At 45.6% G+C, this 26,746-nt stretch overlaps 1 protein-coding gene across 3 annotated transcripts in view; it reads right to left on the bottom strand.

Annotated features, from left to right (window-relative positions):
* TNR (tenascin R) overlaps nt 1-26,746 on the bottom strand; it is a 321,400-nt gene that overhangs the window by 128,298 nt on the left and 166,356 nt on the right. For all 3 annotated transcript variants that reach the window (XM_080648668.1, XM_080648669.1, XM_080648670.1), the window contains exon 2: nt 12,815-12,911. The gene's annotated coding sequence lies outside the window, so the exon portion shown is untranslated. The remainder of the gene's footprint in view (nt 1-12,814; nt 12,912-26,746) is intronic.

Below are 26,746 nucleotides of genomic sequence, written 5' to 3'. Positions count from 1 at the left end.
TACTCTAAAGGTGGGTTTGGCTGACACTTGTGAAATCTGCTCCCGCCACTTCTTGCCCAATGTTCTCCCTACAAGGGCCCCAGGCAAACGCTTAGACAGTGGCTCGCACACTAGACTACATGGGAAAATTTCCAGGGGAGTTTGTAAAATACGGATTCACAGGCCCCACCCCCACCAACAGAATCAGACTCTCCATGAGGTGGGACCTGGGATTATGTCATTTGTACAAGGTTTCCCGGTGCTTTGGGAGCAGTTGGTCTGAGAGGTGGCATTTAGGGAGCAGAGGCAGAGGACACCTGTGCTCCCTGCAAGCCTCCTTGTGCAGGTGACGAGCCGATGTGCTGTGTCTGCTCCCCGCACAGGCTCTCCATCTTGCCCACGTCTCCTGGATGCCTGCTGTGGGTGTGGGACCATCTGCTTGTGTTCAGGCAGACGGTCTCCACTCTGTGTACATCTCTAGGCTGCTCGATGCAGAAATCCCAGCAGCACTGGGGGCCTGTGGAGGCCATTCCCCAGGTCCCTTTGCAGAGCCCACATCAGAGCCTCCGGCCAGACCACCAGCACCAGCCTCCACCGCCTCTCCTTAGCTCAAGCCTCCGAAGTTAAAAGGGAGCACAGGAGGATGGTTCCCACTTCTCTCTCGTGGTTCAATTAATAAATCAAAAACAAACCATCCCCAGTACACAGTCACTTCTGCTGCAAAGTTGTGTATTGCCCAGACATTTTGTTTACACATCTGCTCACAGAAATAATATCTCTGAGCTAGGGTGTCATCAGGCCTAATTTAAAACCAAAATGTAGACTGCAAGCTCAAATTGTTGCTGCAGCCACGTCTGTTCATCCCGTCTCCCTCACATACCACGAAAACCTTGTACACGCAGGAGCAGCTGCATCGGAGTCCAGTAACCCCCAGGGACGGGCCTAGTGACAGTGCTCAGGAACCTCAGTCCTAGAACCTACAGGTATGTCCACACCGGTCCCCCTCAGTGCCACAGCCATTCCTCCCCTCATTTCTCCCCCCACCATCCCCTTGGCTGGTTCTAAATACCATCACCAGGCTCCTGACTTTCATGGCGGTCATCATCTTTTCCATTAACAGCATTATCTTTGTCCAGGGTCCATTAGGACTCCCGCCGTAATGAGAACTTTGGATGTCGCTGTTCATAACATGGCTGTTATAATGGATGCTCTGCATACAGTTCTCACCTGCATCACAGTCCCTCCTGCTTCCATTAAGATGATCATCTCCCCCCCGCCCACCCCCGCTTGCAGTCATCACCACATTAGAACTCCATTACCTTTCCCGTCACCACCATTACCTCCCTTATCGCCCCCTCTCCATTTCGGCTGCCCTCACCTTCTTCTTTCTAGCCACCAGCTTTTCAATTACAGCTCCATTATCTTTATTATTACCTCAGTTACAATCATAATTGTTCCCATAACAGTTTCAATTTCTATCCACCCCTCTACAATACCAGACCCTGGACCTTTGATAAAGCTACAGGCGTCCCTATTACACACAGACAGGTGCTCCACACTCCCCATTAATGTTAGAGGCCCCTTCTTTTCCTTCATTGAATCAGTCACGACAAGGTTAACCACAAAAGATCTGCCACTGTCCATGGCAATTTCACTATTGCCACTGTCATTCTGATTTACAGCTCACTGCTCATTTCTCTTTCTGTCGCAGCCAAATCATGGTAACCCTCATCTAAAAACACCAGCATCCCATCTGCCAGCCCTCTGTTATGGTTGCCTCTCTGACCCCACGAATCCCAGCTACCAATTTCTTCTTCAAGGCAGTCCATGCTAACATAATGGGGACGCACCCCTGCAAGTCTGATACTCCAGTGTGTGTGCACGGGGAGAAAAGTGTTCCGCACTGCCCTGTTTGATCCATCAGGTTGTAAGCTCATGGTGGACCAGACCAACCTCGTTTCCTTTCCAGAGCGCTTAGCAGCGGGACAAAGTGAGCATCCAGAAAGTGTGGTTCGCTAAGTGACTCAGTGCCTCGCCCTCTTTGTCCTCACACTCTGCCTCCACTGCTGTGGCATCGGTCACTATCAAAACCTCATCAATATAGTCTTTATGATGTGTTACCCCAAGCTCCTCCTCGTTACCAAGAGATCTATCTCCTCTTTCATTTCTGGACCATTCTCTCAATAATTGTCACGGCTTTGATGGCAGTGGCTCCATGACACCCCCATCACCTCTCCTTGAGTGTGGAGGGATGGGCGATTCCACCACGATGCTCAGCTTCCCTTTCAGACCCGTGAGGAATTATCAGACCTGTTGTGGCCTCTCCCCAACAGGCATTCATCATTGCACGAGTGAGGTTACAGGCTAACCTGAACGTGCCAGGGTCTAAATGACTAAGACGGCTTTTCCTTCCTGGTGTCTGGCTGCGTGATCTCAAATGGATCTTTCAGAGTGGGCTTATGTGGAGGAGCTCTGGACTCAAACTATCTCAGTTCAAATCCCCGCTCTGCCACTGACTGAGTTTGATCTTGGGTAAATTATTTAGCCTTTCTGTACCATAATAATAATACCCATTATTATTGGTTACTTGGAGGAGTGAACGGGTTAATACAAAGAAAGTGATCAAAATAGCACTTAGCAGATAGAAAGCACGCAACAAGTTTTAACTCTCCCAGGGCTCCATTTCCCTTTAGCTAGAAGATGAGGGTTGCACATGAATAATCTCTCATCTTAAATTAAACATTCACTGGGTCTGTGTTTCTGGTAGTGGATTATCAGAGTTCTCACCGAGTTTCATCATCGTAGTTCTTAACTCATTTCCCAGCTTCGCAGTACCCTGCAGACTCAGCTGGGAATCATGGTAGTCCGCTGGCCCACGGTCACGACTGTGCTGCCCTGGGTGTGATCGCTGGGCATTTTCTTCTCTGCGCCCAAGGAAAGACTCGTGTGGTTTTGCTGTGGTTGGACTTGACTTAGCTGTGTACATGCCCATTCAGCCTGCACTGGCAAAGTGCGGGGCTGACAAGTGGCCCTCTCCTGCTAGGCCTGTCCTGTACCTCCACCTTTTTGTTCTCTTAAGCAATGCTGACAGTTCTCAGGTGGGACCTTGATTTGCCCAACTTTGATGTGGGAGCTATCCAATCAGTCAGTGCTGCTCTGGACACACTTCAAAGGAGACAGGGCTTGATTCTAGCCTTGTTTCATCATGTGGCACCCGCCCTCCCTCCCTCCCCCCTCCCTCCCTCCCTCCCTCCTTCCTGCTCATTAGCTATCCAGACCACTTCACTGGACACCCTCTTCAAGACTGCCTTTCCTACCAGAGCCCCATGTTCTGAAATCATTTTCCCTTCTTCTCCCTCCATCATTTCTTATCCTCTTCTCTTCATTCTCCTCCTCCAGTGGCCTTTAGAAAAAAAAAAATGATCTAATAAAATAATGAGCATTCTAGGTCTCTCTGGGAATACCTGCCTTTCAGAAGGGACATCTGGGAGGGGCCAGGCCTTCCTAAGAATGTCTCTCAAATGGTAAAATTTGAGAAAATGGCAGAACCAAGTGTTTTATTTTATTTTCTTAACATTTGAGAGGAGGTGAGGGTGGGGTGGGGGAATAATCTTCAGGGCAGGCAGATTTCACAGTGCCAACCAAAGTATACTTTGCAGGCAATGTCCTGCTCTGTATAAAACCCACTTGAAGTACACCTAATAAATTAGCCTTATTTTACCAGCCTCTCCATTGCTCAGAGGCTCTGGGGCCATCAGCTAATGAAGCCATTTCAGCTGCCTCATCTGTGTGAAGTTTCTGTGAGTTCTCCACACCCCATTGTTACTAATATGAGAACTCGGTTGTCAAAGAGCAGTCCAAAGTGTGTGAGACTTTCTGTGTAAACAGCATTCTACTCAAGCAAACACGAGAAAAAGATGCTTCACTTCGTGATTACAGAGACAACAGAAATTGGCTGGCACTAGGCCAACTCTGCAGAGACCACGGAGACCGCAGACATATTTTCTGCCTCTAAATTGCTGGTCTCTGGCCAAGGCAATCTAAGGGTTGGCACAGGAGCCTGAGGGTGTAAGGCAGCTGTGGGGGCTGCTCGACCATCACCGTCATTGCCAACTTTTTCCTTTCCCTTTTCTCTTTCTTCCTCTCCCTTAAGTCTTCCTCTCCCCTACTCTGAGGTGTCCTTTTGCCTTACTGGCTTTGTGCCACCTCTCCGTCCAAGGCTCAGCTCAATGCCCATGCCTGCTCCCATGAGGTCTTCTGTGGTCGTCTCCACTCCCCTGAGCCCTATGACACTCATTTCATTTCCATTCTATTTCAGCAATAGATACAGCCAGTACCAGGGTGCAGTATTTCATTATATTGTCGTGTGTTAGTATATTATTTGTTTTCTGGATTTAGAATTGCCTTGGACTAAACCCTATGCTCCTTCAGAGCAGGGACTATGATACGTCCTTCTTTAGTGTGGCCCATGGCTCATCCTCTTGTATCTGACACATGAAAATTACTGAAGAAAGACATGCCACTAGGCCTTCTGCTCCTCTCTCCTATTTTACCTTTATCTGCCTTGCCCTGCCTTTTATCTGCCCCATTCCACTTGCCCTTGTCTTCTCTGCTGAAGTGCCCCAGGCTGGCACACTCACAGCCCCTGCTTCAGTCTGTTGGATGTAGTCCAGGGTGAGGAGAATGCTGGCTCCTAGTTTCCTAGGAGCTAGGGACGGGGCTTAAGAGAAAGTTGAGTACTGCCCTGAACAGGAGTGACTTCTGGCCAATTAGAATCCCTTAGCTTGGTACTGGAAAGAGAGAGGGGCTAACCTCAGGGTTATGACAAGGTGCCACAATAAAAGCTGTTCTGGGGCCAATTGGGTCCATGGGTAGAAAAAGCCAATCACAAAACATAAGTGCTGGTTAACTTCCTACCACCTTCTTGTTAGAGGTACTGTATCTACGTTTATTTGGGGGAAAGTCTAGACGGTTTAATTTGCTCTGACAGCATACCAAAGGGCGCGTTTACATAAGCATGTTCATGACAAATACGGGTCCTGCTTGTGATCAATTCTCATCAGTATGTTGTAAAGCAATTTCAGTAAGTACTTAGCTTAATCAATCTGTATCTGCACACTGACCTTCGGGACTCTGCACAGGTCCCAGCATGCAGTGCGCTCCGCGATGCTGTCTCTTCAGACAGCGTATTTCTCAATATTTGCACATGGCTTTCATATTCAATCAACGCAATCATCTGTTCCCTCCTTCCAACCGCCTCCCTTGCAGGGGGGGGGGGGGTGAGAACCACACAGAGCCTCTGCCACTGGTTCCTAGTCCCCTAAAATCTGGAACACTGAGAAGAGAGCAGGGCATCCTGGGATCATGAAAATAACAGGAAAAATTTTAAAAAATTATCAGCTTGTTTACCCAATTATGTAAATGATGAGCACTTACACATGGCCGATTCCTCAATTATTCTTGGTGTGAAGTGCCTGAAAATTGAATTCAACTAAATAACCTTTTCTTCAGCTCTTGTTATGAGCAAAGTATTGTAAGTTGAGGAAAGGGAGACAAAGATACAATCTGCTAAAGAAAATCAGAGAAATACACAAATGACTGTAATACCAGCTAAGTAAGTACAGTAAGAAGAGCACAATAGAGGCAATAGTGCAGGAAGAGCAAACATCTGATTGGCTGGGTCCAAAGGGGATTCGTGGAGGATGGAGGAGACCCTCTTTCCCAGCTCTGGATCCACTCTTGGTTCAGGCCCCATCACCTCTTATCTGGATGATTAGAGCAGCTTCCTATCTGATCTCCCCCTCTAAGTGCTGCTTCCTGAGCCATTTTTTAAAAGGCAATCTGCTCAGCTTTGAACCTCCATTGTCCCCAATATCTACAACAAAGCGTTCAAGTCTCTCAGGCTCTCACACTTGAAGAGGAACAGTATCATCCTCTGACGTTGACATCTTAACATCCTTCTCTCCCCACCGTGTACACAGTGCCTTGCTGCCTAAGTGGCTTCAATGACCTTGCCCATGCTGCTCCTTCTCCCTGGACTGGCCATCTCCTTCTCTCCTTTTCTCCCCTCCTGGGTTCCCCATTTGTCTGGAGAGCTCCTATGGCACGTTCCTTATGGTCCTCTGCCCCAAGACAGGGCTGATTGTCCCTGCCTCTTTATAGTACACGACCCCCTCATCCCACTTACCACATACCTTATAATTTGGCATGATTGGCTACCTTATAACAGTGTGTCCTCCTTGTGGTCAGAACCCAGACTGGGCACAGCACAGAGCAGGTGATCTCTGCCTGTTGCCAAATTAAATCCAATTGGTTGTGTGGGTAGGTAGATACACCATTTTCCATGGGATTAAGGGTTAAATACATGATGGGAAATAAGTGTAGAATATTCTCTTATAGAATTTAGGTAAAAGAAGGCATTCGAGAGTCACACAATCATGCAGAAGCTGTTTGTTTGTCTGCTGATCTAGGCTTGTTTATCAGCAGAAGGGGAAGAACATACAGGAAGTGAGAGGATATGAGTGGAACCACTGAATGGAGGAAGGCTCCACAGCAGGTGGCAGGAAAGAGGCTGAGAATTAACTCAGTGGGAGAGTTTGCCTTGCAAGAAGCAGGGACACGTTGTCCTTAGACAGACAGGACAAAGCCAGTCAGGAGCACCAGCGTGCAGAGGCATCCTGAAGAGAGGAGCAGGACTAAGCAGTTTTCTTTCTATATGGCCCCATGCTGAGCAAAGAGAGCAATGACACTACCTGTGACCTGCCATCCCACACACCCAACACCCGTACATTTTCCCCACAAAACTGCCAGATGTTGAGGGAAAATACAAGTGGATATTCAGAAAGTACTTTAACTTTCAGAGCAACAGCCTCTTAAATGCGATGCCCTTGGCAAAAGTTTATCACCACTGAGTGGGTGCTTCCTCTGCTAAGGAGCAGGACGGAGCATGGGAGCTCTGCAGAGACCCCACGACACTGCCCTCTGCCCGCTCAGAGGAGCGGCACTGGACCCAGGTGAGCTCTGCCCCTCGGAGGCTGGTCAGAGCTTTGGGAGCCCTACTTCTCTGATCTTCCTCAACCCTTCTCATGACACAGACCTCAACCCTTTTCATGAGACAACCTGTCTCATGGCCATTCACATTCAAACTCCAGTTTCTGTTTGAATCACTGGAGCCACGGTCTAAATGGATACAAGTATTTTCCTCCTCAAGGGTCCCTGAAGGCTAGTGAGTTTTGGACTCTTGGGACCAGAGCAGGAGGAACAGGTTAACCCAGGCCCAGGTTCCTCCCTCCTCTCCTGTGTGGCACCTTACAATTCTTAGCCCTCAGGAAAGATGAAATACACTCAGCCGTAAGAAAAGATGAAACATTGCCATTTGCAACAACATGGGTGGACCTTGAGGATATTATGCTAAGAGAAATAAGTCAGTCAGAAAGACCTAAGAACCATATGATTTCACTCATACGTGGGATATAAAACTGAAACTCATAGACACAGACAATAGTATGGTGGTTACCAGAGGGAAGGGGGTGGGAGGATAGTAAAGGGTAAATGAGGCTATCTATGGTGACAGAAGACGATTTGACTGTGGGTGGTGGGCACACAGTTCAATATACAGATGATGTACTGTAGAACTGTATACTTGAAACTTATATGACCTTATTAACCAATGTCATCCCAATGAGTTTAATCAAAAAGGAAGAAAGGAAAAAAAAAAAAAAAAGAACTCAGCGTTACTTCAGGGAAACATGGCAGATGGGCTTTTCTCACCAGAATGCAAATGCAAGGTTGAAGCTCAAGGTTGGCTGCTTCTGAAAGGCTCTAAGAGCAGTGATTATTTGGTGAACCTTCTAAAAGAAAGCTTAAATTCACAGGCATTTCTGCAATGACCAACCCATCAAAAGGGCAAGCCATGTTTTTAAGAACCTCAAGGTTTAAATCTAAAAACACCAGTTAGTTGGTTTGGTTGGGAAATGATGGGAAAGAAAAGACAACTGGGTTTTTGTTTACTTATTTTGAAGAATCCATTCACCTCAGCATTTAACAATCCATTTATGTTCACTTTTGGTCCCTTTCCCACGGTACCTCTTTCCATTCTGTTTTTTACTTTTACTAAAATTTCCAGAAGAGTATTAAATTGGAAGGCGGTCATAGCTCAATGGCTTGATGAGTGGGTTTCCCCTCCCAGCACTGAACCTACCTGTAAGAGTTACAGAGGGACTGAGCATATTCACCAAGATGAAACACTCATACTTCTGATCATTCTGTATTATTCTCAGCCAAAGTCAGGTAATCACAACATTAATATTGTATTCAATGACTAAACAGTAGTTGTTCAGTAAAGGTTTATTGCCTCGAACTAAAAGTTATCAGAGAGTGTGGGAGTACAGAGAGAAGTTTTCCCATAGATTGTCCCCCAGATTTTAATGCTGGCCTGTGTCCTTTGGCCTCAACTTACCTTTTCTTGAAAATTTCGATCATGAAGACACATCTACACACAGAATCCTAGACCCTTAGAGATGAAAGACACTTTGTAGATGCACATACCCTCAATTTCAGGCTACAGAACAACATGGGAGAAGGTAGTTTCCTACAGACAACAGGGTCAGACAAAAGTTCATTTTATCTTCCTGGTTGTTCAGTCTGTATGCAGACTGTAGCATATAAAAAACGGGCTAGACACAGAGGAAGGAGTACTGAAAATTGTTGGAAGAAACATCAACAACTTAAGATATGCAGATGACCCCATCTTACTGGCAGAGAGTAGTCATGATTTGAAATGACTTCTCATGAAAGTGAAAGAAGAAAGTGCCAAAGCAGGACTGAATTTGAACAGCAAGAAGACAAAATTATGACTACTAATGAAATATACAACTTTAGCACAAACAACAAAGACAATGAAATTGTTAAGATTTGGTTACTTCAATTCAATCATCAATTCAAATAAAGACTTGCAGCCAAAAATCAAGAGAAGGCTGAGATTCAGAAGGGCAGCAATGGAAGAATTAGGAACAGTCCCCAACGGCAAAGATGTGTCAACAGAGACCAGGGCTAAGATCATTCATACCCTCGTATTCCCAGTTACTATGTACAGATGTGAAAGTTAGACAGTGAAGAAGGCTGATAAGGAAAAAACTTGATTCATCTAAAATGTGGTGTTGGAGAAGAGCTCGATGGATGCCCTGGACTGCCAGAAAGACAAACAAGGGGTTCTAGAGGAAATTAAGCCTGAAACATTGCTGGAGGCAAAAAAGTGACAGAACTGAAGCTGTCCTACTTCGGGCACATCATGAGAAGGCAGGGTTCTTTGAAAAAGACAATAATGCTGGGAAAAACAGAAGGCAGCAGCAAAAGAGGAAGACCAAATATGAGATAGATTGACTCCATAAAAGAAACCATAGGCATGAATCTACAGGAGGTAAGCACGGCTGTTGAGCATGGGACATTATGGACATCACTAATTCATAGGGTCACCAGGAGTCAGAGCTGACTCAAGGGCACGTAACACACACTGCTTCAAAACCCATCTGCGGTCCAGAGCAGCCTTGAAGCTGGGAGCTCAGCTCCCCAAATATCACATTTATCTCAATTTGGCAAGAAGCTAAAAGCCTATCTGGGGCCATTTAAATTCTAATGTTATTAAGGGCTCATCTAATCAGCTTTTAAAGTAAGCTGCTTTCAAATGCATGGGGAGGGAAAGTAGGGGAGCAGTAGGCTGAGGGAGGCAGCCTGGGAAGTGCATCTTGGTTTGAATTGTTAAAGAGTCGGCAAGAACCAACACTTTCTTACTGGATGACCTCTGCTATTCCTACACCAGACCAAGCTGGTGAACAGCCATCTGTGAGTACAGGGGGGGAGGGCTCCTCTGGACAATCCATGCTCTCCTGTAATTTCCAGTGTACACACGTAACAAGGGTTAGCAGAGAAAAATGATTGACCTCCATGCCAGGAGGTGGCTTTGAGATTTCATCAACAGCTGGTGCTTCTGAGAATGACCTCTAACACTGCATCCTGTGGATTTCTGAGAAGTCCCGCCCTCAGGAGGCCGGCAGGACCCACCACCCCTGCCCAGACCCATTGGCAGTTGTAAATTGGCTTCAAGGGAGGCCCCGCACATCTAGCGTGGGTCTGACAAGACTACTGTTAGTCCTAAACTGAAATGGAACTTAACTCTGGGGTGTTTATGGTTCTGTTGTGCTTTGGGATGACCAATCTGATTCTGATACCAATTCTGAGGTGGGTTCCCCCCGCCACACTAAGCAATTCTCTGCAACACTCAATTCCGACACCATCTACCCAGAGAGAACATCAGATTCCACAGGTCAAGGGCTCAGACCCACCAGACTGTCCTCCACTGTAGATGCCAATCACAAGTCCAGGTTGTCACCTCTGCTTCTGACCGACTGGATACAGATTGGAAGTTCCCACAACTCTCTGGTTTCCATTAATTTGCTAGAGCAGCTCATAGAATTCAGGAAACCCATTTGCTCACTAGATTACTGGTTTATTACAAAGGATATTAAAGGATACAAATCAACAGCCAGATGAAGAGACCCATAAGGTGAGGTCCCAATCAAAGGAGCCTCTCTGTTCTCATGGGAGCTCTTTGGACGCCAACCTTTTGGTTTTTATGGAGGCTTTATTGCATAGGCATGATTGATTAAATCATTGGCCACTGGTGATTTAACTCAATCTCCAGCCCCCCCGCCCCCATAGATCAGGAACTGAAAATGTCAATCCTGCAATCACATGTTTGGGTCCCTTGGCAACCAGCCCCCATCTTTAGGGGATTTCCAAACATCATCTCATTAACATAAGGCAGGAGTGGGGAATGTGGGGCCTGAGGGCCATATAAGGCCTGTGAAATCATTTGGTCTGGCCCTGCCAAGGTTTTAATGGGTAAGTTAATTAAATGTTTGACCAAGTATAGCAGGCTAATTTTTAAGTTATAATTTTGTATGGCCCACGAATGATGTTATAAATATCCAAATGGCCCTTGGGAGAAAAAAGGTTCCCCACCCGATAGTGAAAGGTGTTTGCTGAAATATCAAGACACCTTTATCTTTCTTATCACACTTAGGAAATGCCAATGTTTTAGAAGCTCTGTGCCAGAAATGGGATGAAGACAAATATATACTTCTTATTATACATCACAATGTCATAGGCCCTTCTTTAAACATCAGACTCATCCTTGCCTTTCAAGAACATTCTCTGATCCAGCCTGCGGATTGGTGCCCTGGGAAGGACTGGTAGGGTGAGGCTCTGTCCAGAAAGGATACGATGGTTCTCTCCCTACTGCCTGCCCCCTGCATACCGGCTTCTCAGATCCCCTGGTGGGGTCTGGGCTCCCTCCTTTATCCTTCCAACCCCTCCATCCAAACCTTCAGATACCAGGGCTGGATGAAAATATGTGGGTGCTCCAAGCTAATAACTTGTCTCACCTTTACACCAAAATTCTTGAAATATTTATTCAACGTCGATTTAGAGGAGGATGACAGCACCCTAGATCTCGTACTCCCACTGAACCCACCTTATTTGGAAGTCAGGTTAGAGAGCACTATTTTCACTTGACCAAGTTTCTCTTGGGGGGGAGAGGACCTTAATCTTTCAATGCAAGTGGTTTGTCAAATATTCTTTTAGCTACACAAATACTTTGTCTGAGCAGAGTGCTAATAAGTAACAAGGTCTCCATCTTAATGCATTTCCAATGATGCTCTTGTGACAACCACCCCTAGTTGTCATGGGGTCCACCCCATACCAACTCTGCTTGGTTGCAGAGAACTTAATCTCAACCAGCTCTTAGCCTAGAAGCACCAAAATAAGCAATTCACTCTCAAGTTTGAATGACTGATAGCCAGCTTAATGCAATGATATCTCTGGTGAGTTTGTACATTCAAAAGTGTTTAAATGGCCTGGGGTCCTCTGTAGTCAAGTGTCCCCAAGTGAGGCAGGATATCACTAGGATACTCTGTGTTGATTTTAACATGGGACTTCTTATCGCTATACAGAGATGGATAATGAACTCATGGTACATCTGAGAAAGGAAATGTGTTTTTTCCAGAACAAACTTTAGCAACTGTATAAACAAATTGAGAGAGAAGGCTGTGGGTATATTATCATTGTTCTGTACAATAAAAAAAAAGTGCCTGGCCAGTTTGAAAAGTTCCCAATTCAGCATATCAAGTTTGAGTGCCAGGGAGTTATTAAGGGAGCAAAATATTCACCATGCCTGTCAGCTCTGTGAATCTGAGAGCCTTCTCCCACGGACCATTTTTTAGAGGTTATTATTTCAACCTGAAAATTCTTTAGACATATATATGTGGTGTGAAAAAGGAATTAGGAAAGCCTTTAAATTAAAAGAAATAAAACGACAGGTTTTTCCCCTAGCCATATAAATAGTTATGGATAGAGATAACGGGATGGATATTTTTTCATAATGGTTTATAAGAGGTTTGGAACTCCAGAAATGTTCGAGTCAGGCTGGTGAATAATTTAGTGACTGATTCATGCGGCCCAGGCGGGCGCGGTTGGGTGGGAATTAAGTTTAGCCTCCTGGTGGAGGTGAGCACAGTAACACACTTTTATTACCAACCACATCATGAAATGCATTTCAGAAATATTTTATGAGAAGCCCAAACCGTGGTTTTCTGTAGCTTTTTCCACGACGGCCTGAAGCCGGGTGAGCTAATGCTCCTGACCCGCTCCTTGCAGGGGACTGTCCCCAGGCTATTGTTGCAGACACAGTCTCAGATCCCTGGGCATGTGCAGGCCCTAGTGAAAGCCTCACACTGGCTATTGCAATGATGGATAGTAAAGGGGTCACAGGAAAGGGTACCTTTAGTGATGGTGTCTTCGATGCTCTCTCTTCCCACAGATCTTTAACCCTAACACCTGGAGAGCCTGCCTCTGTGCAGCTGCGATGACACGGCCACCTGAAACAGGAAGAAATATATTACGGTTTCAAAACAAGGATCCTCGGTTTCCCTTCCCATCCCAATGCCACGTCTTCTTTTCAATACAGCATGCAGATTTCTAAAGCAAAGCAAACCATTATTTATTAAGTTACTTTCCCCTCTCCAGAGAGTTCTATTTGTTTCAATTATCTTCTTTTATGAATCCTAATAGTTTTGCAATAAAGTGGTAAATATTTAAGACAAAAATTCTGCAGAATGATTCTAAATCCAGAAATGTGTTATATGTAGCAAATTGATTCTGAGATCTTTGAAGGTGGCTATAGTCACCTGCCTAGATGATCTGATTATGACCAATGCTTGATACTTCCTCTGGGAAGCCACTCATCCCTGGAAGCTAAACCTGGGGCCCTCTTAAGTCCTTAACCTCAGAGGCTTCCTATGTTAAGAAAGTCACCACTTACTTTACAGCTCTTCATTGGAGCTGTTCTCTCTCTGGACTCTTAACCCCTCAAGGGCAGACTCTCTGTCCTGCTCGCTGCTTCTTAGCTCTTGTCCCAAGCACAGTGCCAGCACACAACAGCTCAAAGAAGCAGTGACATTGATTGTAGGGGGTAGTTTCCATGCCAGCAACTTGTTTGTCTCTTTAAGCAGGGCTCCTATGCAGAACGTGGACCAGGTACCCCTACACGATTCCCAGGGACCAATGACACAGTCCCCAGCAGAATGATTCTGTTGCCGAGGGCATGCTTCCCACAAATCCTCTGAGCCCTCTCCAAAGAACACAATGAGCCTCAGGAATCTTATTTAGAAGTGACTAAAGAGGATGTATTTGCAAAAATCAAGTAGCACTGAATGGTTGAAGGCGTAAGCCTTTGGCTAAGGTATAGGCTTGCTGATCTAAGTTATTCCTGAATAAATCAATCTTCCCCAGAGGACCTGATGGAACCTTGGAATTAGAGGAAGCGGAAAAATCACTTAGTTCTGGAGGGGTGAATAGATTTTATCACTGGTGAATACTCCAGCACATCCACAGTGGCTGCCTAGAGAGTGGGGCTGGGTGAGATCCCAAGGCCGCATCGCTGCCAGGAGGGAGACTGGTTATCAATGGTGTGCCAGGGCCCAGAGCAGGGAGGTGCTGCAGGAAAATGCCAGCTATTTTCCTTCTCCAATTCTAATCTGGCTGCTCAGGAAATGGAAGAGTTACAGGTCCTTTGGACAGTGTCATTTGCAGCCTCTTTTTTTCGGGCAGATAGCTCTGATATTACAAAGTCTCTTTTCCCATGAAATTACAACTCTCTTCCTTTCTTGCTTCCAGCCACTGATCCCTTTTCCTCTCATTTTATCTGTGAGGTGGTACCCTCACTCTTAGAAAGCTGGTCCTATCTCTTTAGAAACAACTAAGTCAAAAGTCATCAAAAGTGTTGGCAAAATCCCCTTTATTTTTGTTCATCAAACATTGATACCTTTGATGTGCTATTTTATCCTTATTTCTCCAACTACATATAAGCATGGCCATTCATTCACTCAAGTCACATATATTACTGCACTTTAAATTTCTTTCTATGATGTTCTTAAAATTATAAAAGCAATTAAGTGCTCATTGTAATAAGTGAATTCATATGTAGATGGATAGAGGAAAAGTTAATCCTTTCCTTCCATTCTCAGCCCTTGAGGTAACGTATTCATAGACAAGTACATATCCTGCCACAGTCATAAGTCAGGTTCCCAGGAAAGAGACCAGGACAGTGTATGTGCATGAAAGGTTTACTTCCACCCACTACTTCCTCTCCTGGGGGGAGGGAGGGAGGTACATGGAGTGGAACTGACCAGAAGAGCTCGGGAGCTGTTCTGCATTGAAAAGGGAAAGGCCTTTGACCCCCACCAGTCTTTGGGTCTGAGCAACCCCCAGAAGAGGGGCCAGGCACAACCTCCGGCAAAGCAGCTCCCTTTGGCCGAGAGCAACTCTTGAACAGGAACTTGGCTGTGAGCTGACAGAGGCCAACACTCCCAGTAGCTGTGGGTTGATAGTCTCAGTTAGGGGGTGCCCCACAGCACCCAGCACATTCACCCTCCCTTCTGCTCATTTAAACCTAATTATGCATAGATATAAAGATATATGGGGTGTTTTATTTATAGTTTTTAACTGAAATACTCTGTAACTTGTTTTGACTTAACATATGTACATCATCATTTCCCCCTAATTTATTTATGCATACATACCCAAGCTTTATTTAAACAAAGACCAAATTATGCATCCAGCCTTTTTTAGTGCAGTCTCCTTATTTTCTTCTCTGTTTCTTGCCTCTCAACCTCCTCTCCCTCCTTCGCTGTCCACATCACCCTCCCCGCCATGTGGACAGCAAGGAATGGAGACTTTTGCACTTTCCTTCATGCTCATACAACCACATGCATAAATATGTGTGTATGAGTGGTGCAATCAGGTTTTTGGTCATTGGGAGCAACCATTTATTAAGAGCCTTCTGAGTGCCCAGGCCTGCACCAAGCACTGGGCATACAAGAAGAAGACTCAGCCTCCGCCCTCAAGGAGCCCTGCCCACGAGGGAGAGGGATGAGGGAGTGGCAGCCATAACAGGATGAAGTCACTGAGGGAAGCAGGCACCAAACACAGTCATTTAGAGAATTAGAGCTAGAGTGCAGGACTCCCGTGTCCCAGTCCTGGGTGCATTTCCATTTCATCAGCTTTAAAAATCAGGATTCAAACTGTGGGCTGCACAATGGCCACACTGAATTCGAGCAAGTGTGTGCCGAGCTTCCTGAGGTCATGCACCTCACATGCTGGTCCTTGTGATGCAACCTGCAGCACCTCACTAACGGATCCATTTCACCTGAGCAACAAGCCACACAGCCCTGAACAGACACCACACAAAGGCCTTTTCTTGGAGTAGATTTTCATATAAACGGTGACAAGGGGAAGAATTATTATAACAAAAATTGACACGGCTGTGTCACAGTGTGGGCAAGTATGCCTGCGGCACCAAGTTCCAGAATCAGCAGCAGAGATAAGTATCAAACGCAGAATGCATGCTCCCAAATCCTTTTAACCTACACACTTCCGGGGGTGGGAGGAGGGAGAGGGGACATGGAACCACAAGAGATGTACGCACACACACAGGACTAAGGAGTATGTTGACCTGGCTCCCTGGCAACCTCAGCAAACTGACAAGCTCTCTCTGTCCATTCTCTCTACCCACTCACTCACCTGCACTTCCCCGCTAAGTGCCCAACCTTTTTTTTCATTCCATTTTCTGGGGTCAACTTGTAATAGCTCAGTGGTCGGCAAACTGCAGCTTGCGAGCCACATGCGGCTCTTTGGCCCCTTGAGTGTGGCTCTTCCACAAAATACCACGGCCTGGGCGAGCCTATTTTGAAGAAGTGGTGTTAGAAGAAGTTTAAGTTTAAAAAATTTGGCTCTCAAAAGAAATTTCAATCGTTGTACTGTTGATATTTGGCTCTGTTGACCAATGAGTTTGCCGACCACTGTAAATAGCTCATCACTGGGGAAAAAAGTTTCCCTATGAAATGTGCCCCAAAAATGAGCTTATTTTCTTTCTTCATCCAATGTTGATCCCTCTTCTACTGCTTGAGTGTTCAGGACCCCAAGGGGCTGGGCTTGGACTTTTTCACATGGGGTCCCTGCCCCCGATGGCCCAGGCAGGATCCGTGGATCTGGGCATCCCAGAGTGCAGCCCAGGAGGCCCTGCTGACTCCAAGCACAGATTTTCTCCAAGGCCCTGTGTTTCTTCCCCTTTGGTCTTGGCGCATCATCAGCAGAAGAAAGACCCTGGTGAGTTGGTGAGACACAGCAACCGAAACCTGCAGAGGTTTCCAACTTCACGGCGCAGTTCATTTTGATAGTCTGCATACACCTTGGTACTTGGTTGGTTTAGGTTTGTTTTCTGCAAATAGCTGGACATGTTCCAGTAATAGCCATGTGATTGCAAGGATACTGATCAGCTCTCTATACAAACTACCCAATATACGAAAGTATTGTCTATTTATATGTATTTTTAATTCTCACAGAAGTCAGTTGCTGAAAATGGATCAGATTTTGAATGGCTATCTAATTGTACCTACTCATCGTAATGAGAAAATGGGGAACTGAGACAACTGTTAGTGATCTCACTCATATCCAGCTCCTAAACTCACAAGCTCTCCCACCTGAAGAGACCTTGAATGACTCTAGTTTGGGGCTTCTACTTGCAGGCACACACGTTTGAATGTTTCTTGAAAGGATTTCTCTGACCCACTGGTATGGGAAAGATGTTGCAAACCAGCAATATGTGGAAAGTTCATGATTGTTCAATTATCTGTTGCTGCATAACCATGTACCCCCAAACTCACTGGGTTAGAACAGTAAAATTAATTATTTCATGGTTTCCGTGGGTCAAGAACTTAGAAGTGGATTATCTGGGTGGTTCTGGCTCAAGGTCTCTCATGAAATTTCAGCTAAGATATTACTGAGGGCTATTGTCATCTGAAAATTTGCTTCCAAAGTAGCTCATTTACATTATGTTGGGTGTTGCAAGAGGCCACCCACATAGGCCTCTCCAGGGCTGCTTGAGTGTCCTCACAAGATGGCTGGCTTTCCCCAGGATGAGCAATCAGAGGGAGTCAGGTGGGAGCTGCAATGTCTTGTATGACCTTCCTTACCATCATTTCTGTAACATACTATTGGTTACACAGATTGGCCCTATTTAAAGAGGGAAGAGACAACACAGGGTATGAATATTAGAAAGCAAAAATTAATTGGGAGTCATCTTGAAGGCTAGCTAACACAAATGCTTTTTACCTTCATCAATAATGATAAAGACCTGGAAGAAAGCATTTCTGTTTCTTGTATTTCTATGAAACAACACATGTAAGCACATGGGATTTGGCTCAAATTCTAGCTCTTGCCAGCCATACAGTTTTGGAAAAGATATGTACTTAATTCCTTTTCTAATCTGTAAAATGGGAACAATAACGTTTCCTTATAGGACTGCTATGAGGATTAACTTAGAAAATAGATATAAAAGGCTTTAACTCAGTGCATGGGAGAAGGTAGGAGCTCAAAACTTTCCTCCTAATTCCACCTCCTGAGTGGTGTGGTTTAAGGACTCTAACCAAGAGTCAGTCTTTCTCCCCTGGTTTCCAAGCCAAATGAGCGGCTCAGCCTTGGCAATTTATGTTTTGTGTCTTTTTCCCCTGCGAAAGATTTGCTGATGTTTAATAAAGTCAGGACATGTGAGAGACACTGCGGTTCTCTCATATCTTAATTAGCAATTAATTAAGTGGAGGTGCAGGTGTCTGACAGGCTCACTAATTACCTTTCATCATTATTACTAATGGAAAATATGGTCAGGGTGGAACAAGTTTTCCCAGGTTTAACTGAGTGACCCAATGGGGAACCAAAATGAGCATGCACCCTTTCCACACTGTTTTATTAAAAGCACTTTGAAACCTGGTGATGCCTTGCACTCAGACACTCAGCTGGCCTGTTACCTTGTGCTCTGATCTTTAGGCTCAGAAAAAGTGAGGTCCCTCCAGAAAAGCAATCACAGTTGACAACTATGCCAACAAGGCGGGCAGCATTTCATTAACACCCTTCTCCTCACCATCAAAGAAGGTCGTGTGTGAAGGCCAGAAGAGAACTGTGCTCTAAGGTCTGAGCTGGAGGAGAGAAGGGAAGTGCTTTCTGATGATGCTACAGTGCTGTTGGCTCCATATCCCAGAAGTTCTAACCAGGAGGTGCAGCAGGACCCTAACTTGGTGATGGTGGCTTCACAACCTCATGTGCACACAGGAGGGATGGCAAGTAGGGGGCCCAGAAACTGGCCACTGCTTGAAGGGCTCATGGGACTGAGTTCTCTGGGGTGGGGACGGAGGGGGTTAGTCTTAGGCAAAGTAAGCTAAGGCCTGGCCTCCTTTGTGTTCTGAAGTCACACATGGTGGGTTCTCCACGGGCATCATTTAACAGAGACTAGACAAGCCATTCTTCTAGGGCTAACTGGGGACAGTTGAACATATGTCAGACCACCCTTTCATGCCAGAGACACTGTCCCCACAGGGGATTATGTGGGCAGCATGAAGTTTCTGCTCCGGCCAGACATGTGTGTTTCTATAAATTGAATGATAACCTACTAGATTCAGTGCTACTGCATCATCATTATTTCTAAACTAGAGGCCTGGTGCACGAAATCATGCACCAGTGGGGTCCCTCTGGTGCAGGATCAGGCCGAAAACGGCTCTCCAACACCCCCCAAGGGGTCCCAAATTTCAAGAGGGCACAGGCCAGGCCGAGTGACCCCACCAGTGCACGATTGGGGCCAGGGAGGGACGTGGGAGGTTGGCCAGCTGGGAAGGGACCGCAGGAGGGCTCCAGAGCATATACAGCCCATCTTGCTCAGTCCCAATCAGCCAGACCCCAGCAGCAAGCTAACCTACTGGTTGGAGCATCTGTCCCCTGGTGGTCAGTGAACATCATAGCGACTGGTCGACTGTCTGCTCCCTGGTGGTCAGTGCACGTCATAGCGAGTAGTTGAGCAGCCTTAGCATATCATTAGCATATTATGCTTTGATTGGTTGAACAGACAACTGGACAACCAGACACTTAGCATCTTAGGCTTTTATTATATAGGATGGGTTATGTGCCTATAAGTGTTAGGGATCTGATCTGAACACCTGGTAGATTTGGAGTAGAGTCAGTTAGTATCCCTCATCAACTGAGTAACTTCCATTACTCACAACTCATGATTTCAACTAGAGATAATTCATCAGGTCTAATAAGAGATCTGAGGTTAGTGGTGGGGCTGAAGATTCCGACATGTCCGCTGCACTGTTGAGCACCCTAGCTCTGTTTCTTTTTTTCTTGCCTTAATAGCTTTTAAAAAATTAAATGCATCGGGATGACATTGTTTAATAAGAATATATAGATTTCAAGTATACATTTCTAGGATACATCATCTGTATATTGCATTGTGTGCCCTCCACCCAAAGTCAAATCTTCTGCCACCCCCATATATTTGAACCCCTTACCCTTTACTATCCCCACGCCCTCTGGTAAACACCATACTGTTGTCTGTGTCTATGAGTTTCTGTTTGTTGTTTTTCTTGTCTGTTCATTTGTTGCTTTTAGTTTTATATGCCACATATGAGTGAAATCATACGGTTCTTAACTTTTCCTGTGTGACTTGTTTCGCTTAGCATGATATTCTCAAGAACCATCCATGTTGCCACAAGTGGGTGGGAATGTAAACTGGTACAGCCACTATGGAAAACTGTATGCAGGTGCCTCAAAAAATTAAGACTAGAGTATCCACATGACCCAGCAACCCCGCTTCTGGGTACCTACGTGAACAATTTGACAATATTTATTCACAAACAGAGGTATGCATCCCTATATTCATTGAAGCATTATTCATGGTGGCCAACACATGGAGACAACTGAAGTGCCCCTTGATAGAGGACTGGATAAAGAAGAGGTGGTACATATACACAGTGGAGCACTACTGAGCCATAAGAAAAGATGAAATACTGCCTCGCTCTGATGCTTCCTTCACCCTGCCATGGGTGGCTGTGCTGTCAAGGGCAGGAGCACCTTTTCCATCACTGGGCTCTGCGTAGTTTTCAGCCTACATTCCTGGTGCTTTGAGTTGGTTCCTTACTAAGCATCCCCTTTGCCTTGACAATCTTGTGGGTGAAACCACAATCTACAGCCCTAGGTGGAGCCGACTCAGTGCACGAATAACGATTAGCAATGTGCTTCATGTCTTAAAAGGCAAAAACTGCTACACCAAGTATTGGCAGTGGTTTTCTCTGGGGCATGTTTTTATTCCCTTTGTCTTTTTCCACTTCATCTGTATTTCTTAACTTTTCTGTTATGTTTGTATTTTGCTTTAGTAATGAGAGAATAAATGTTATTTTAACAATTTAGGAAGTATGGCATCACTTATGTTACAAAGTCTTATTGCCATGGTCCTTAGCCTGGGGTCCACAGAGAGCCCATGCACTTAGATGAAAAAAAAATTCCATCTTTATTTTTCCTAAGCTCTAACCAAAATTTAGCAATTTCTCTCATTTTGAACATGGGCAACAAGTCACAGTAGCATTAGCTATAACTGTAATTTTGTCACCAATAGAAATCACAGATATTTTTATATCTCATTATAGTTGGTGCAGATATGTTGAAATATTGTTTAAGCTTATTACTATTTCAAAATTACGGTAGTTATTAGATCCGCCAGCAGATCTTGTTATTTACTGCGTTAATAAAGAAGCCTATATATTACCATATAGAAAATTTGTGGGGTTTTTTAGTATTTTGATAACTGCATTCCAATAAAAATGCAGTTTTCTCTGCAATCCTATATATTTTATCTTACACATTTAAACCATTACCATATTCTGAGAAGGGTCTCATATGCATCACTAGGCTTCCAAAGGGGTGGGGGAGGTCCAGGGCATTAAAAAGGTGAATTAGCCCTGGCTTAAGCGGGGAGGAAGGAACGGACCTGTGTTGACACTGCAGTGGTCCAGGCCCTGGGCTTTCTATACGTGGCCCTGCCGGAGCCCCTTAAAAGCCTGAGAGTAAAGTACTGTTACTGCCCCCATTCTACAGTCAGGAAATTGAGACATCAAGAGGTTAGGAATCTGCTCAAGGTCATTCTGCTCCTAAGTGGCAGAGCTGATTACGGGCTCAGGCAGGCAGGATGCAGATGGCTGGCCTCCCTTGGCCTCCCCTTATCTCCACAGATGAGTCAGTATTGAATGTGCTACCTCATGTGTTTGTGTGTGGCTGAGCCAGATGGGAGTTTGTGGTCCGGAAGTTGATAGGATGTTCTTGGCCTTCCCAACTACAGAACAAATACCTCAAGAGCACTATCCGGGCCATTTTTCTTATCTGTCCAAAGCCCCCAAACACTTGATATTCCAAACACTTAATATTTTTCAGCCATGGAAGACACCTGCCCTCACCTGCTGCCATTCCACTCCTAACTCCTGTTATAGCCTCACCGTGGGAGCCATGGCGTGTCCTTTGGCCCAGCTGGCTTTTCTTATTCTGGAGAAGCCCTCCCCGCCTCTGTCTCTTCCCTGCTCCATTTGCCATTCCTGCCTCTTGGCCAGCAGTCTGTCTGCATCTAAAGGGAGCAGAAAGTTCTGGTGGCCAAAGGCTGACAGAGACAAATGCTTCATTACCAGGAGGTCTCAGGTACACGGTTGTTAAGCAACCACCAAACTTGGACCGCCACACTGGAAGGGCACCCCTCGAAGAGCACTTAGCTGGGCCCTAATTGCATTTGTTAGACATCTATCACCAGGGTAATTTCCTGTCCTAAGACATGTGCTCTCCTTAGTGAAAGAAAAAAAAAAGCCAGAATTGAGGCCAAAAATATCTTAGATGTTGGGTTTATACTCAAGAACCTGATGCAGAGTATTGGGAGCCTCCTTAAACCCTCAGATTTCACCCTGTCAGAGCTGGCCAGTCCCCCCAGTGGTGGGTTTTCAGTACAAAGCCCGACCTGGGCTAAAAGGAAACCATGCTATCAACATCTCCCCCTTACATCTATATTTGAGCCGACACTGAGATTCTTGGAGATACAAATAGTGACTTTGTCATCAGTCTCCCCGGGAGAGCCTGCATAAGAGGGCAGTATATCCTTGAGAAATGCTGGAGGGATGCTCCCAAACAAGCCCACTCAGCCTCCCACACTGCAGTCATCTGACTTCACCCCTGGCCAGGAAAAGAAAGCAAAGGGAAGGAAAGGCAAAGGGCGGGAGGAAAAGAAAAAGTATTTACTGATCACTCATTATCTGCTGGAACTAAAAACCACTGAGCAAGAAATGGCTCCTGCCCTTGAAAAGAAGCTCACAGTCCACAGGGAAGACTCAGTCGTGTGTATGTAGATTGTTCCACATGGCCCCTGCGCCAAGAGTGTATGGAAGGGTGAGCAAAGCATCCTGGAAGCCCAAGCATGGAGTCCGAGAAGGCTCATAGGGAGAGGAATCCGGAGAAGACGGAAGCACCAAAGCTCAGAAATGAGAAAGAGCCTCCCTTTCTAGAAACAGAGAACCAATTGTGCAGAGGCTTGGTAGCTCCTGAATCTCAGAGTGAGATCGAAGAGGAGCACAGACCTTCTTGCATGATTGAAGTTTTACAGAAACCTCCCAGTTCCTCCTGGGAATGTGCCAGAACTAAGATGGCCCATCCTTAGGCCAGGCAGTTGCTTATGTGCTATGACTAGAAGGTATTCACAAAACCTGACAAGTTCCTGTTTCTGAAACTCACATTTCTACCAATAGATTCATACCTTTGTCTTACTATTTGCCCTTCCCAGAGATACTTGCATTTTAAGCCAACACACAAGTCACTCACACTATAGCATAAACTAGCTATTGGTCTAGGTCAGTGGTCAGCAAACTTATTAGTCAACAGAGCCAAATATCAACAGTACAATGATAGAAATTTCTTTTGAGAGCCAAATTTTTTAAACTTAAACTTCTTCTAATGCCACTTCTTCAAAATAGACTCGTCCAGGCCATGGTATTTTGTGGAAGAGCCACACTCAAGGGGCCAAAGAGCCACATGTGGCTCGAGAGCCGCAGTTTGCCGACCACGGGTCTAGGTCACCAAGGGAGAAGAGGATTTAAGGATAGCCGTGGAGAACATAAAAGGATAAAGGGATTATGGCAAAGCCATAAAAATCTTTTTTTAATTAAAAAAAACAAAAAAACCACAGAGATAATGCAAATTAACGTACATCACACTTTGTGTGCTTTGACAGGAAGTCAGCAAAGGAGGCTTGAGCTGGTAAGTGGGTCTGGAATATAGAGTGGAAGGGAGCTGGTACTGGATTTGGTTTTTGTTTTTGGCTTTTATAGTCAGACCACATTATTGCCATGGCAATTCCCTCATCATCTATTCCTTCCTCTCACCACACTGATGTGCCACCCTGAAAACGGAGGCTCCACGTGACCTCCCTGCATTCTGAAGCTGTGGGTCCTGCCACAGACGGGCTGTGGAAGAAATCTCAGGTGGGCTTCTCCTCTCCCGCAGCCAAACACAGTGTTTCTCTCTGAGGCATCGCTGATCACATTTCAGACAAAATGAATCTGGAAGGTAACCATCCAGAATCCCTCAGTACCAAGGCCTGACTCCCAGCAGGACCAGAAACCCCAAACAGGGGTGGTGAGGGGAAAGGAAAGATTTTCAATTTCCTTTCATTGGTCAGGATCACTGGGAGATCACACTAAGCAGATTCCAGCTGCCTCAGGAAGGAGCCCCACCTGCAGTGTCTGCAGTGGCAGCCCCTCCTGCCTGCAGGGAACCCTGGCCTGCAGCTCAAGGATTTGGTCTCTTGGACAGCAAACAAGAGCCCCAGCCCTGGAAGAGGGAAACTAGAACTTCACCTTTGGCACCTTTCCTCTTTCCCAGCCTTCCTCCCAGCCCCACCTTCACTTCTGATCTGCCCACTTGTCCCACCAGTGGGGCCCATCACTGGGGCCCTAGCATACCCTGCCTATTTCATCTCCTCCCCTGGGGCTTCCTGCCTCCATTCTCAGCCCTCTTCTAATCCATTCTCCACACTCCTCCCAGAAGATTTTTTTCTAAAGTAAATCTGCTCAGGTTATTTCCCTTCTTAAACCTCTCAAGGTTTAAGATGTGTCCAAGGACCTCTATGATCTGGTTCCCCTACTCTCCCTGATTCTCACTCTCTCTGCCATCCTCTCCTGCCTCATCTCGGCATGCCAACTCCTTGCATATTTCCAACCCCCACACTCTCACTATCTGCTATTGTATCTGCCTAGAAACATCTACCTGATTGAGATTTATCCTCCAAGGAGTCACCTCTGCCAGGAAGACTTCCTGGCTCTCCAGGGAGGGTTAGGTGCCTTCCCCCTACCTCTTCTCCCCTCCACCATGCACTCTCATAATAATCTTGCCAAGTTGTGTTGCAATCGCCTGTATATAGGTTGGCATATCCTCAGTACCCTACTTTGTGCTGCCAAGAGAAGAGTGTCAGCATCACACCACAGCAAAGTCCACAGCGCAGACCCTCAGCTCCCTGCACCTAAGGCTAGGCTTGGAGTCTACTTGGTAAAGGAAAAACGCACACATTAAATAGTGCTGCATGCTGCTGACAACTGTGTGCAGAGGGAAAACAAACAAGTGATTAAGGAATGGCAGGCGAGTATTTCACTAAGAGTCCTATCCAAATAAAATAACAGGAAAAGTGCCTTTCAGTTCTGATTAACCGCAGCGGAGAATTAAAGATCATTTGTAACAAATCATTACAGTCAACTGATTAAAAATGAATGAGTTTGTACAAAGAGCCATTACTGAATCTAGGGCTGAGGAAAAAGGGAGAGTTAAAGCACATTAACATGAGACTCCCAACCTGAGTGTGTCTGCATGAGGCTGACTTATCATTTACATCAAAGGGACACCACAGGTCAGAAACAGCATGAATCTGAGTTCAAGTACAGCTTGGGGTCCAAACCCCATGCCTGGCTCTGTGAGATTGCTAAAGCCTCTCTAAATTCTCATCTCTGTCACTGAGAAGATAATAATGGGGATTCTCAGTATTAGATTGAAACATTTCAAATTGCCAACATTTGACTATATTTGACCTACATAAGTGGCAATTTCATATGGTTCAATTTAATATTTAGCAAAAAAGACTATTGTGGGGATCAAAATGAGATGATGGTTGTAAACTGGGAGGTACAGTAGATATGCAAGGCTTGCTGCCAAGTATCTCCCAGCATTAGAGCAAGACTGTGACAACTGGCAGCAGCCCGGTGGTACTCAGCTTGGGGCAAATCTCAGGAGCCAAGAGCCTCCCTCAACTGCACGAATTAATGTTAGGCTGGAGGAAGGGGAAATAGACAAAAAGAGGTTAAGAATTCCTTCAACACCCAACCCAGGCCCTCCCTTTCTCAGCCCTGCATCTCCACCAGGGCCCTTGCCCCATCCCTGCTGGCATCTCACTGTCAGTTTGCAGTGGGCTGGGAAGGGGCACTGTGTGGGATTAGATACACTTAGACCAGTGGTCAGCAAACTTCGGGTCATGAGCCACATGCAGCTCTTTGGCCCCTTGAGTGTGGCTCTTCCACAAAATACCAAGGCCTGGGCGAGTCTATTTTGAAGAAGTGGCATTAGAAGAAGTTTAAGTTTAAAAAATTTGGCTCTCAAAAGAAATTTCATTGTTGTACTGTTGATATTTGGCTGTTGACTAATGAGTTGCCGACCACTGACTTAGACCATCTCCAGCTCTGGGGGTCAGCCCCCCAATCTGATCTCTCACTGCCCTTGCTCTGAGGACACCTCTGAATCTGAGTCACTGGTATGAAATGGGTTAATAAATAAATGTTTAGTTGAATAAATGAATGAATCAATGAATAAGCTCTCAAATTCTGCTGGCTAGGCCAGTCACCTGTCCTTCTACCATCTGGCAGGGTGCTAATAGAGGATAAAGGCATTCTGCTCCCACATGCCCGGGCCGCGGAATTATCGTCACCCTACGTCTCCTCATTTGATGCAAACAATGACAAGCAAGTTCTGCATACTTACAAAATATGTGTAATGAGAAAGCTTATTCTTACTTTTAAAATAATTTCTATATGGCATTGGTCCAAACCCTCTACTTACCAAACAATGATACATATTAATCCTATATATAATACACACACAGTTTTTTAAATTTCCTTTTTCTATCTGCATTAATTAAAGAACTTATTCAGATTTAACTTATTCCACCAAATTCACTCCAATGCTTTTTTGCCCTCATGCAGGCAAAAACGTGCCTCTCTTCACCCTTGCTAACTCATTATGCTAAAGAGTTGATATATTCCCC

This window comes from Plecotus auritus (genome assembly GCF_963455305.1).
Source record: "Plecotus auritus genome assembly, chromosome: 12".
In the NCBI taxonomy this organism is placed as follows: Eukaryota; Metazoa; Chordata; class Mammalia; order Chiroptera; family Vespertilionidae; genus Plecotus; species Plecotus auritus.
Note: the sequence above shows the minus strand (reverse complement) of the source record. Positions and strands in the feature narration are given on the sequence as shown.